This window comes from Giraffa tippelskirchi, chromosome 1 (assembly GCF_054371585.1).
Source record: "Giraffa tippelskirchi isolate mGirTip1 chromosome 1, T2T-mGirTip1v1.2.pri, whole genome shotgun sequence".
NCBI classification, from domain to species: Eukaryota; Metazoa; Chordata; class Mammalia; order Artiodactyla; family Giraffidae; genus Giraffa; species Giraffa tippelskirchi.
The window spans coordinates 206,049,961-206,064,453 of record NC_137275.1 but is presented as its reverse complement, the minus strand read 5'-3'; the positions used below and the strand labels follow the sequence as shown (position 1 = coordinate 206,064,453).

Below are 14,493 nucleotides of genomic sequence, written 5' to 3'. Positions count from 1 at the left end.
GGAAAGAGATTGAGGAGGGACCTCAGGTATAAAGGGTATCAAGAGAAGTTGCACAACATAATGCTTAGGTGTACTCTGAAGTCAGATTTTTTCAAACTCCAACTGAACTAACCGTTACAGCCCTTTGATAATAGCTTAAACTGTCTGCTCCTCAGTATCTCCTGTATGATATGATACTAACAGCCAACATCTACTAAACATGCCTTATGGACTAGGCACTGTTAACATGTGTCTGCATTAAATTCTTACAATAACTCAGTAAGGTCGCTGTTAGAATTAACCTCATTCCACAGATGAAGAAACAAACACGTGGAGTAGTTACATTACCTGCCCAAGTTCAAGGCTCAATGCAACCAGCCAGCACTCCTGTTCACTATATACTTGTGAGAACTGAATTAGATGATATGGGAAAAGTACTTGAAATAGTGCCTGGGAAATTCTCATGCTTTGGGGAAAAACATGAATGAAATTGCCTGGCTAGAAATGAGGGATCAATCCATAGGCAGCAGGGTCAGTTAATGAACATTAGAGTTTGGGATCATCTACAAGAAGCCATGAAGGTTGGAGAAGATGAGAAAGAGCGGAGGTTGGAACAGACAAGGGTAAGTCAACTAAGAGACCATGGCAGTGATTTATGTGTGAAATGAGAATGGCCTCAAAGAGAGTGATGGCTTGGAGAATGGGAAGGCAAAAGTTCATGAGAGCACAGTGGCTGTTAAGAAGGGTAATGATCTGGAAAGGCAATCTCACAGGAAAGGGGACTTCAAGATGGCCCTTTGAATTACATGAGGATATCATCATTACTTTAAAAATAGGTAGAGGGCCATGAGTTAAAGTGGGCTTTCAGATAAGGTAGATGCATCCCATTTCGGTCATGTTAACTTTTAAAAGAAAGCAAAACATGAAAGACAGATAGTAGATAAGGAGAAAGGCTTCTCTTGAATACATGAGACTGGACACGAAAAACAATGCCATTAAAAAGAGAGCTCTGAAATGGAACCACCTAGAGAAAACCTCTGCTTTTGTATTTTTCTCTCAACAATCACAACTTGTTGGGCTCAACTCTTTATTATTTCATTTTAATACTTTCTTCTTTTATAGGAGTAGGAGAGCTTTGTGGAAGCTTAAGAAACATTCACATGTGCTTCTTTTGTGAATAAACTGTTACATGAAATAATTTATTTTGGTGGATTCTTGGGGCTTGAGTCTTTATCTTGAAAAGAGAAAAGAAACATCTCTTAAAGTGGCTTCTCAACGGTAATAACTAAAAGAGACAACAAGGGGAGAAAAAGCTTTCATGACCTTTCATGTGAACATTTTGTTGAATTGTTCAAATTATAAAAACTCATGTGTGAGTTTTTCAATTTGAAAAGTGCACAAAATAAACTTTCTGCTCTCCTCAGAAATGATGTGATATTATCTCGGCAGGAGAAGAGATTGGGAAGGTTTAGAACATTCTTTAGGCTTTTCAATGGATGACAAATCAAAAGGGGTGCCTTCCTATGTCAAGAGGCTCATTTGCTGCTCTCTATGCCTGCCAAAGTCCAATATGCTGAAATTCTCACTCTGTTGTTCATCTCCACAGGACGCTTTACACCATCAGGCGTTAACTGTTGAACTGCCAGCCTCAACTACCACTGTTAAATCCTCATAGTCTTAGCCATCCAGAAGAGTTATATGAGAAATGGCTCCCTTTGCAGGAAGTTGTCTTGTGCCTGAAATAGTTTAATAGAGAATGAGGATTTCAATAAAAGTAGAAACAGATGGCAGCAAGGATGTGAATGCATCTAAAATGCAAAACTGTCTTCTTCCTAGAGAGCCCTCACCTCACCACATCTGAATGGGTGATGCCAGCTGGTGTATAAATGACAACCCTTTTATTCAGCACTTTCTTGGTAGTGTAGCACTGCTCAAGTTACTAAAACCTTCTGGGTTCTCAGTTTCCTCATATGCAAAATGAAGATATAATGCCTACTTTACTATATTGCTACTGGGAAAATTACATATATAACACACCTAGAATAGTGCTTAAGAAATCAACAAATGTTCATACCTCTCTCCTTCCTGGTTCTGAATCATGAGTTTTTCCTGAAATCCTGTTCCAACATTTACTTTCCATTCCAGCATCCACTTCTGTTTGCATCCATGCCCCTTGAGGGGTCATGGATCACATATAAAACTATAAATGGTAAACATTATCGGGCTGGAAAAATCTTAGGAGGTTTTTTTGACACTGCTGTACCTTATACTAGAGGAGTTAAGGAATGCCCCTGTACTAGCTTAACTCAAACTAAAAGATTTTGACATGAATTTTGCAATAAAACCCCACAAGACAAAATGAAGGTCAGACAAAAGGAGACAGCAAGGAGAAGAGGAAGGACTATGGAGGGAAGGTAGTTGAGGGAGAGGAGATGGATCCTCACCTTTTGTCTAAAGGGGTTTGTGTCCACATTTTTCCATTAATTACTGGCATATCTTTAGCATCTGCTCATAAAGACATTTACTAGAGCATACTAGAGCTTTCTCTCCTGTCCACTGTATTTGGGTCAACAGGAAAATACCCAGATTATATAGATTCTACATATTAACATAGGAAAAGATGGAGAAGTAGGAGGTATCATCAGAGAACACTGTATATTAGATTAGGAAATTCAAGATGGTAGGCTTTAAGCAATTCTAGAGCTTCTGTAATTCGAGACCCATAATACTTATCTAAGTAACAAAATATTTTCCCAACCCCACTGAAGCCTTCTTAAATTTCTATCCTCCAGATCCATCACATAAATCCATCTGAAGCCACTGATCTAACTATGCCATGTTTTAGCCTAAGATTAGCTGTGGAATCCTAGGAAGTCAGACATTCCAGAAGACTGGACACAACACAAAGGATTTTAGGTGACACCACCTAGAGATAAGCTGATCATTTTCACCAATTTGTCCAAAGAAACTAGATTAAAATAGTTAAATATTTCAAGGTTACTTTACCTTAAGTTAAATACATTAATGTAGTAAAACAACACTGTGTGTGTGTGTGTGTGTGTGTGTGTGTGTGTGCTCAGTTGCTCAGTTGTGTCCAACACTTTGTAATCCACATGGACTACAGCCCACCAGGTGCCTCTGTCCATGGAGTTTTCCAAGCAAGAATACTAGAATGGGTTGCCATTTAACACTTCACAGGATCTCCCCAACCCAGGGATCAAATCCATGTCTCCTGCACTGGCAGGTGGCTTCTTTATCACTGTGCCACCTGGAAAGCCCAAGGAATTTAAACATCTAAGCATTAAACCTTAATGCTTAAGAGAAACCAAAGAAAGCACAGAACTGCATTGGTCCCATTCCTTTTACAACTTTACAGAGCACCAAACAGGTGACAAGCACTATTCTAAATGCCTGAATTACAGAGAAAAACTAGACAATTGGTCCCGTCCTCAAGGAGATTATACTCTGTCAAGGGAAACTTGTCCATCATTACACATATACAAAATAGTTTGAACATCCTTTAGTAGAGGTTCCAGGTATCCTGGAAGCACAGAGATGCCAGCCACTGAACTGAAACTTTAAGAAATATGGAGACTGGAAGAACACTCCAAGCAGATTATGCACAAAACATGAAAGTGTGGAAGAGTATGGTATATTGAGGAGTGACAGAGCTTTAGCCTTATAATCCCTTAGGATTATACAGTGGAAGCGACAAATAGGTTCTAGGGATTCGATTTGGTAGATAGAGTGCCTGAAGAACTATGGATGGAGGTTTGTAACACAGTACAGGAGGCAGCAACCAAAACCAGCCCAAAGAAAAAGAAATTCAAGAAGGCAAAATGGTTGTCTGAGGAGGCCTCACAAATAGTTGAGAAAAGAAGAAAAGTGAAAGGCAAAGGAGAAAGGGAAAGATATCCCCAACTGAATGCAGAGTTCTAGACAATAGCAAGGAAAGAGAAGAAAGCCTTCTTATGTGAACAATGCAAAGAAATAGAGGAAAACTATAGAATGGGAAAGACTAGAGATCTCTTCAAGAAAATTGGATTGCCAAGGGAACATATCACGCAAAGATTGGCACAATAAAGGACAGACACAGCAAGGACCTAAAAGAGGCAAAGGTATTAAGAAGAGGTGGCAAGAATACACAGAAGAACTATACAAAAAAGGCCCTAATGACTCGGATAAATATGATGGTGTGGCCACTCACCTAGAACCAGACATCCTGGAATGTGAAGTCAAGTGGACCTTAGGAAGATTTACTACAAACAAAGCTGGTGGAGGTGATGGAATATCACCTGAGCTATTTCAAATCCTAAACGAAAGTGCTGTGAATGAAAGTGCTGCGCTCAATATGCCAGCAAATATGGAAAACTCAGCAGTGGCCACAGGATGGAAAAGATCAGTTTTCATTCCAATCTCAAAGAAGGGCAATGCTAAGGAATGTTCAGACTACTGTACAATTACGCTCATTTCACATGTTAAGCAAGGTAATGCTCAAAATCTTTCAAGCAAGGCTTTAGCAGTACGTAAACTTCCAGATGTACAGGCTGGATTTAGAAAAGGCAGAGGAACCAGAGGTCAAATTGTCAACATATGCTGGATCATAGAAAAAGCAAGGGGATTCCATAAAAAACACGTACTTCTGCTTCACTGACTACACTAAAGCCTCTGACTGTGTGGATCACAACAAACTGTAGAATATTCATAAAAAGATGGGAATACCAGACCACCTTACCTGCCTCCTGAGAAACCTGTATGTGAGTCAAAAAGCAACAGCTAGAACTGGACATGAAACAGTAGACTGTTTCAAAATTCAAAAAGGAGTATGTCAAGCCCATATATTTTCACTCTGCTTATTTCATTTATATGCAAAATATCAGGCTGGATGAATTACAAGCTGAAATCAAGATTGCCAGGAGAAATATCAACAACCTCAGATATGCAGATGATACTATCCTAATGGCAGAAAGCAAAGAGAAGAGTGAAAAAGTTGGCTTAAAACTCAACATTCAAAAAGCTAAGATCATGGCATCTGGTCGGGAAAAAGTGGAAACAGTGGCAGACTTTATTTTCTTGGGCTCCAAAATCACTTTGGATGATGACTGTAGCCATGAAATTAAAAGACACTTGCCCCTTGGAAGAAAAGCTACGACAAACCTAGACAACATATTAAAAAGCAAAGACATTACCTTGCCAACAAAGATCTGCCTAGTCAAAGATACGATTTTCCAGTGGTCATGTATGGATGTGAGAGTTAGACTGTAAAGAAAGCTGAGCGCCAAAGCATTGATGCTTTTAAACTGTGGTGTTGGAGAAGACTCTTAGGAGTCCCTTGAATTGCCAGGAGATCAAATCAGTCAATCCTAAAGGAAAACAACCCTGAGTATTCATTGGAAGAACTGATGCTGAAGCTGAAGCTCCAATACTTTAGCCACCTTATGTGAAGAGCAGACTCCTTGGAAAAGACCCTGATGCTGGGAAAGATTCAAAATAAAAGGAGAAAAGGGTGGCAGAGGATGAGATGGTCAGATGGCATCATCTACTCAATGGACAGAGTCTGAGCAAATTCCAGGAGACAGTCAAGGTCAAGGCAGCCTGGAGTGCTGCAGTCCATGGAGTCACGAAGAATCCGACAGGACTTAGTGACTGAAAAACAAGTGTTTAACCTGAGTCCCTTGACAGGTAGAACCTAAAGTAAGAATTTAGGAGTTAATGTTTCATTTGGTAGGTACAAGCCCAAGACTATAAAAGTGACAAAAGAAAAAAAAAAGAAAGGAAACAAGGGGTGATATGATACAAGGTGATGTTATAAACTATAATAACTATAGCTATACAAGCAAAGACATAGAGCATGTCACTCAGCAAATACATTCCCTGGGTTCCTCTTCAGATGAGCCACACCGGGAATAGTTCACAAATAAGAAAAAGGAGGAGAAGGGGATGACAGAGGATGAGATGGTTGGATGGCTTCACCAACTCAATGGACATGGGTTTCGGTAGACTCTGGCAGTTGGTGATGGATAGGGAGGCCTGGCGTGCTGTGGTTCAGGGGGTCGCAAAGAGTCGGACACGACTGAGTGACTGAACTGAACTGAAGAAGAAGGAAAAAAAAATTATCTATCAGCTTTTCCACTAGTTAAGGTTCCCTACTCCCCATTGAGTCAGCAGGCCCCTTGACAGCTGATCAAGAATCCAGGTTCTACACTGGGGTGTGATGTTCACCCAAGATGAAAATAAAGGAATTACCTGTTGCAGATGGTGTGACAGGAAAGAAAGAGAAAGCAGGAGGCAGTTGGGGACTGTGAGAAGCCATTGTGACTAGAAAGCAGAAAGCATGGAGAGAAGCAGGGAACATGGGATAGAAATAGCAGAGATTAATTTGTGAATGCCTTGACATGCACTTTTGAAAGCTTAGATTTTATTCTGTGGGTCAAGAATATTTGAGGAAGGAAGGTGAAGTTCAGGCAGATATAATACAAGGTTAATTGAATGTCTAGACAAAAGTAGATCTGTATTTTCTACTAACTGTTTCAATATTAGGCCAAAGTTAAAGAAATTCATTTCAGGCTATTCCAAGTTGAGATTTAGACAATTAACTGAGATGCTATAATCATACAGGGAGCAAACAAATTGCCAATGAATAAGCAATGGTAGATGTTCTTGCCTATTTTGTTTAACTGCAAATAGGAATGAGATTTACTGAAACAACAGATGGATACCAAGTTCACATGATACTTCGAGTTGCTCTAGAACTGGCTGATAGGATTACTGAAACTCTGGAAAAGTGCCTGTTTTCACACCTGGCTTACAAAGCAATCACCCAACTATGCAATCACATTTAGTGCTTTGAAACAACCAAGAATAACATCTGGCATTTGGGGAAGAATGATTTTTTTTTTTCACTGTATAGTAATAGTTGTTGTCAGCTAATGTTTCTAGACAGCTTTACATAATCTATAATCTCATTTAATCAGCATAGCAAGATTATGAGAAAGAGAATTATTATTCCCTCATACAAATGTAGAAACTCAGACTCAGAAACTTTAATGTGCCCAACGAAAAGTGAAGTGTTATGTCCAATTGCTCAGTCATGTTCAATTCTTTGCAACTCCATGGACTGTAGCCCGCCAGGCTCCTCTGTCCATGGAATTGTCCAGGTAAGAATACTGGAGTGGGTTGCCATTCCTTTCACCAGGGGATCTTCTGGACCCAGGGATCGAATCCGGATCTCCTGCACTGCAGGCAGATTCTTTACCATCTGAACCACCAGGGAAGCCTAATATCTAAAAATAATTAACAGTGCTATTGAAACTTGGACCTCGATTCATTTGTCTCCAAGGCTCACATTTTTCCTGGTGTACTTTGCTGCCTCACAGAGACTTTTGTAAGAGGACAATGCCTTTTTTCCCTACTAAGAACACAAAGCCTTTGAAGTTGAAAATGTATCCAAATGGCTATACTTCTCCTATAGCAAATTTCTGAAAATCTTTCTTAAACAGATTGATCTTAGATAACACCAAATCTTGAGTAAATGAGCTAACTGTATATGATTTGAAGTTGTCTTCCCACTAAGGGATTTTGTTTACACACTTAAAGCCTACAGAGTTCCCATGATTTTACTATTCCAGAATTCTTCTCCACGATTTCAAAGGTTTTTAAAAATCATACACCATCCTTCATGGTCAATAGACCTGAATTTAAATCATTATAGGTATTAATTTGAACAAGATTTAACTTCTCTGAACATCCTTTTCCTTGGATGTAAATGAGGCTCATGGTGGCTCTCTTATAGGATTTCTAGTTTGTTAGATGGGATATTAAAATAGAGGAAGAAAAAGGCAACATTTTGCCTGAGAGTTGCAAGAGCATCAAGTATCGGTTACCCCAGTGGAGCTCATACCTCCACCTGATCCTGACTGGATGTTTGACTCTGTCATGCTCAATCCCTTTATTTCTTTGGAGGCCAAAATAATGAAACTGCCTTCAGAAATAAAGACACTGTAGAGATGAGGAGTGAGTGATTAGAGTATTTGCACTTTTTAATCTATGCAGAGAAACAGAGAGTTTGTCTCTTGTGTTCTGTTTTGCAGTTAATGTCAAATAGGACAGAATAAAAGAAAAGATGTAAGATCCTTCAGACTCCCCTATCTGTCTAGAATCTGCTTCTCTGGCCCTGTTTTTGTCCCAGTCTCTGGGTCTTACCTTTATGTCTCCCCTTTCTTTCTGCTTCTGATTCTGCTCTTACTCGCATTAGCCAAACTGACCCCTCATCTTTACCTGTATTCTTAGCTTTCATGTGGCAACCAGAGTCTCGTTCCTTCTCATTCTCAATTCATCTGTTTAAAACATTATAGAAGATTTCTGAATGAGATGGTGCTAGAATAATACATGTCTTACACCTTTCTCCCCAACTTTCACTAAAGCAACCAATGAACGTAAAAATTAAGATGCAGAAACATTTTTAATGTTTGAACTTGCAGCTTTGTAACAATATCTCTCAGATATTTCCTTATATATATATATTATATGTCATAGTGTATATATATATATCATAGAAAATGCATATTATATATATATATCATGGAAAAAGGGCTAAAAGTATAAAATAACAGAATGTCATTGGTCATAATCACCACGTCATGAGCTTATTAGAGGTTTTCATTTACTTTATTTTGCTTTCAAAATGTTATTAGCCTACATTATTTCTCTAAATAGAAACAAGATACCTGTTGTTTCTTTTTAAAGAGAACAAAGGCAGAAATAGAAATATAAAATACCTTACAATATCATCTAGATTTTAGAAGCAACCGAGACTGTAGTTTACTTTTATTTTGTTTCCTTTGGATAATAAATAGTAGTACTAAGTACTCTGAAATATGCCCCAAGGCTAATAAATAAGAAGCAGTATATAATTCTCACAGGAAAACAGTGTACATTCTAATGGTCCTGTGGTATGGTAAAATGTTGATATTTGAAATATTTTATAATGAGTTTGGTACTAAATTTAAAATATGCTATTAAAATGCCACAAAACACTTAACAGCATGACTATTAAGCTGGTTTTAATTTTTCATTTAATCATGAAGAATACACAGATTAAATTTAGATTTCTTTTCAGCATCTTTATATAGTCATATCTCTTTTCAGGGCTATTATTATATCCCCAGAAGCATTCTTCATCAGCACTCTAGCAAAGAGAATTTAGTATCTCTGTTTATCTTCTCAAATTTCTGTTTTCCAAGGAACACCATGATCCAATACTGTGTGTAAGAAATTAACCCAATTATGGTGTTCCAATCTTGAGACATGACATAATAGTTGTTTAGGTAAATAGCAAACATGCAAGGGGTTGGGAAGGAGAAGTAAGGGGCAGAGAAATAGAAAATTTTATTGCAGTCCATGGGGTGCTGCTGTCCATGGGGTCACAAAGCCAGACATGACTTAGTGACCGAACAACAACAAATTGAAGAGTTTAGGAAATTATTAGAGTATTAATACTGAAGCTTCAACAACTCTTCCAGTTTAGCCTATAATAGCTGAAACATGATTTATAAATTTATGTTGTCTGACACTTGCCTCTCAATATTCATAACTTCCTTCTGAAAGTGAAAGTGATAGTTGCTAAGTCGTGTCCAACTTTTTGTGACCCCATGGACTGTGCCCACCAGGCTCTTCTGTCCACTGAATTCTCCAGGCAAAAATACTGGAGTGGGTTGCCATTCCCTTCTCCAGGGGATCTTCCCGACCCAGGGATCAAACCCATGTCTCTTGCACCTCTTGCATTACAGGTGGATTCTTTACCATCTGAGCCACCAGGGATGTCCAGAAATTTGGAGAGAATGAGATAGTATTTTTGAGCCTGTTTTAAAAGTGTTACTGAAAGAACTCGCCAAAATGTCTCTGTTTCAGGAATTTTTACAGAACAGAAGGCAACAGCTAATTTGCCTATTGGTAGTGGTCAATATGTACTAAAGCAGGTTTTAGGCTAAGTCTCTTTACCTGCATCATCTAAACTAATGTTCACAAGAACCCTAAGAATTAAATATGATTAGTTTTTGCAATTTTAGAGATGAGAAAACTGAAATAAATAGAGGTTAAGCAACAAAGTAAGACATGGTAAGATCAAGATTCACATCATCTGGGCTATCAATCATACCATGAGGGGTTCTACTTGACTACATGTTAGAGTCATCTGGGGAACTTTTAAAACAATATTGATCTCTAGGATGCACTTCAGACCAACTAAATCAAAATATCTGGAGTTGGGATGCAGAAATAATTGGTCTTCCTTCCTCACTTCCTTCCTTCCTCCCTCCCTCCTTTCTTTCTTTCCTTTTTTTAAGTTACCTGTGTGATTCCATGTACAACCAAGTTTGAGAATCACACTACTTTCCTATTATTGAAGAAAAGTAAAGGTAATGTTGAGTTGATAGCTGAGGGATTAACAAGAGTTTAGCATTTGGGAAATCATAAAAAAAAGTACTCCAGGTAAAAGAAGAGCATGAGCAAAGGTATGGGATGTTAATACAAAGGATATGCAGTGTGTCTAGACTAAAAGTTCGATTTTGAATCTCGAATTCCCTAATAATAATCTGTCATTTTATTCATCATGTAATAGAGAGCTTTTAAATGTTTTCAAGTATGAGAGTGAAAGAGAAACTGATCAATTCTAGAATAATGGCTCTCTGGTGGGACAGATAGAATAAAGATTAATAACTGGCTTAGGACTAATTAAAATAATTTAAAGAATTCACTTTGGCCAATGGTTTGTTCTATGGCATTCTACTACAAAGGAGATCACATTGTTAGGTATTTACAGTTTAATTCAAAGTTAATTCTCTAGGGTACTTTTATATCGCACTTGTTATCCCAAAGTACAAAAACTTGAGAGATTTTAAATAAATTTAACAATCATTTAGGTTTTAATAGAACTGAACTGATTCACTAGCCTTTGATTGGTGTCATGACAATTTCACCCTACACAGAGTAAAGGTGACAGCAGGAATGAAAACTCACATTTTAAAATTAGAGTCACTTATTTTTCCTCAAGAAAACTCTCCTTGAGCCATGGAAACAAATGACACTTCTAAAACCATGGCTTATTCAGAAAAATCACATCCTCTTTACTGAACTGATTCTTAGTTTCAATGCCCCTACCATTTTGAAATGAAATATAGAAGGCAATGGAGTACTACAATAAATTACAGAGAAAGGCCTTCTCTTCTCTTTTCCTCCCTTTTCCTGCAATCTCTCTAAAAACCCAAGCTTCTTATTTCCTTTGGAAGTGGAGTCAACTGAAGAGTCTCCTGACAAATGGCAAGTGGAAGAGAAGAGTCTAACAGTCATTTTCATGTGAGAGCCCAAGAGAGTCATGTGTAAGCCACAATGCCAGCCTAAGGTACCTATTGTATATAATGAACTAACTTCTTTCCTATGCAGGTAGGATGGTAGTGTTTACCATCCTTGGGAAAATTGAAAAAACAGTCATCACTTTTCTGGTAGAACCTGAATGATAAATCAGAGGTCTGGAAGAATGCTGAGTTGTTCAAAGAAGAGGAAGAAAGCATATCAAATCTTCTTTTTCCTGAGGAGCCTGGTGGGCTACAGTCCATGGGGTTGCAAAACAGTCAGACACGACTTAGAGACTAAACAACAAAACCATCATCCCAGGTTCATTAAACAATGAGATTGGAATTTAGGGACATAGATCAAGACAATTTTCCTTCTTTGATTATCCTATGTCTCCTGAAAACAGTCAGCCTGGGAATATGCCAATTAGCCATATACTTATAATCAGTAACAAAATAACTTATGGGGAATGATGTTCTAAGAACAAGAAATTTAGGATTCAGTATAAATAACATTATCTGGTCTTAAATAAACCTGTAAATGGCCATTTGAATAACTCTATGCTCCTTGAAGTATTTGGTTTCTGAAGTTAAAAAACATGACATAAAATAGAAATTCTTTTTTCTCTTTTCTAAGATCTCACTAACATGGCAATAAAGAAATTTTAAAGGAATTCTGTTTCTGTCTGTGTAACATATTAAATGGGGGTTTCCGAGGTGGCTCAGTGGTAAAGAATCCACCTGCCAAGCAGGAGACAAGGGTTCAATTCCTGGGTTGGGAATGTCCCCTGGAGAAAGAAACGGCAACCTACTCTAGTAGCCTTGCCAGGGAACTCCTATAGACAGAGGAGCCTGGCAGGCTATAGTCCATGGAGTCACAGAGAGTCTGACATGACTTAGTGACTAAAACAACAGCATGTTAGATATCCAAATGGAGCTCATAATTAAATGCTCACAAAAAACCATTTTTAATTACTGCATTTGCAGAGCAGGTACAAAGTAAAGAACCCGCAGAAATCAAATGAAGATGTAAAAGGAAAATAAGCAAAAAAAGAAAAAATAGCTGACTGTTTACTTTTATTAAGTTTCTGTGGAGATGTTAATCTTCTCATTTTATGGCTATCCAGGTTGTGGAGGAGAGAGAAAATGTCACAGACCTTCTCAAGAGAGGCAAATTCCCCCCTTTACTCCACCCAAATAAAGCTGGGACCTCTAGGAGCTGATTCGTAAGTAAAATAATAAATGAAAAGTAAGTCCACCTTCTCAAATGGCATGATACAGACATCACATTGTCTTGGCTTTGGTGCTGGGTACAGGGGAAAAAGGATACCTGCCTTAAGAACACATAACTACAAACTACCTCTCATGCTCCCAGTGTGGTACGAGAAACCTCAATCAACTAATTTAATATGAAATGGTTGGCTATGCTCCTTGCAGAAGTAAACACAAATTCTCTCTAAAGGAATTCACCTGCAATCCAGGCTTCAAAAATTCCCACAGATAAACCATGTGCTCACAGTCTAACATCCCAAAACATACAAAAACACAAAGAACAATCACTGAGAGACATCAAAAGCAACAGACAGCAGAATCAGATCTGCATAGATCCCAGGTAATGGTATTACTAGGCACAAAATATAAAATTGCCATATCTGATATGTTTAAAGAATAAAAGAAAAGCTTCCAAATGCGAATAGGAAATAGATTCAGAAATAACTGAAGAGATTGGGCAAAGAACCAAATAATCCTTCCAATATTAAAAATATCTTCCATCTAGGCATAGAAACCAAGTGGAGAACATAGCTCCTACTCTAACAATAGGATATCCTATAAAAATCATGTTTGAGCCTCTCACAGAGCTGAGGCCACAGGTAAGCTATGAAACTAAAATCTAAAAGGATGGTAATGTGCTCCAAGGAGAAATGAAACTCACATCTTTGCAAAGCAGTCGAGATAGGAGGTAGTCACCACAAAAATGGGCAGAAAAACATCTGAGATTTTAGTTAAATGTTAAGGAGCATATTTGGGCCGGTGAGATGGTTGAGAATGCCTGAAAGTCCCAGACACAAGAGAAGTCTGCATTCACCCACAAAATCATTTCCCCTGATCTTCATGGACTGTTTATGAAAAAGATTAGAGGCAGGAGAGGAGAGTTGAAAGAGATTCCTCCATGGTAAAGACACACCTAAGTGTGAGGATGAAGAAGAGAATAAGGGTAAATCTCCCTTGATCCGAAAGTTTTGTAAGAGACAAAGTCTGTCGCTGCTGGGAGAGGGAAGGAAAGCTTATTGTGCTCTCCTGAGCAGAGTCCTTATCTCTCAATCTGATTTAAGATCACTGCTCTTTTCAAGTTGTAAGAAACCCGCTTTGATCTCAAGTTATTTTGATCACTTTCACAAGATTCTCAAATATGGGGAAAAGCAAATTATATTATCTAACAATCTCAAAGCCACTTTTTAGGTAAATGAATAGAATAACTATGAAACATGAAAGTAGTTCACTGATTCCCGAAATTGAGTTACTTGGTTACCCAAAATTTATTTGGCAAAACTGAGAATCTTTTTCTACAGTCAGTATCAGCACTCCATAGAGAAGTATGGTAGAAAACAGGGCCATTTCACCTCCAGGTAAGAAGAGGCAGTTTTTAGTTATGCTACAATCATGGTCCTTCCTTGACTACCACCAAAAAATATTATCTCCTCCAACTTTCAGAGACTTTCTAGATATCTGGAACTAACTCAGCTCTCTTAATTAAATCAATAAATGAGAGAGACAGAAATTTAAAATGCAAAATGACTGTATGAGATTTTAATATATTGAGAGGATTTTATTCTACATGTGAGTGATCTATCAGAGTAGATTACAACCACAACTATATATGGAAAGAGATAAGAGAAGTGGGTGTCTGAAAAAGGAAGGGGGATAATTTAATTTCATAACTTAAGAAATTTGTCACAAATTAAATCCAAAAAGTAACCATGAAAAGTGAAGTTTTCATATGGGTTTTCTGCTTCCGGTTCAATAAAAACTAATACCCATTATGTACCTTCACTGAGACCCACATTTCTTAAGTTATCTTAATTTTATTTAACAAATATTTATTGAACTACTCCTATGTGCTGAGCACTGTTCTATCATTTAGGATACTTCACAACAGAACAATGAT

General features: G+C 37.9%; 1 protein-coding gene across 7 annotated transcripts in view; it reads right to left on the bottom strand.

Annotated features, from left to right (window-relative positions):
* The window catches only part of PLPPR1 (phospholipid phosphatase related 1), a 646,134-nt gene that overhangs the window by 383,583 nt on the left and 248,058 nt on the right, over positions 1–14,493 (bottom strand). Inside the window, exon 1 of one of the 7 annotated variants that reach the window (XR_014077701.1) lies at positions 2,424–2,855. The exons of the other annotated variants lie outside the window; for them this stretch is intronic. The gene's annotated coding sequence lies outside the window, so the exon portion shown is untranslated. Of the gene's footprint in view, positions 1–2,423; positions 2,856–14,493 lie in introns of those variants that run through there. 7 annotated transcript variants of the gene reach the window in all.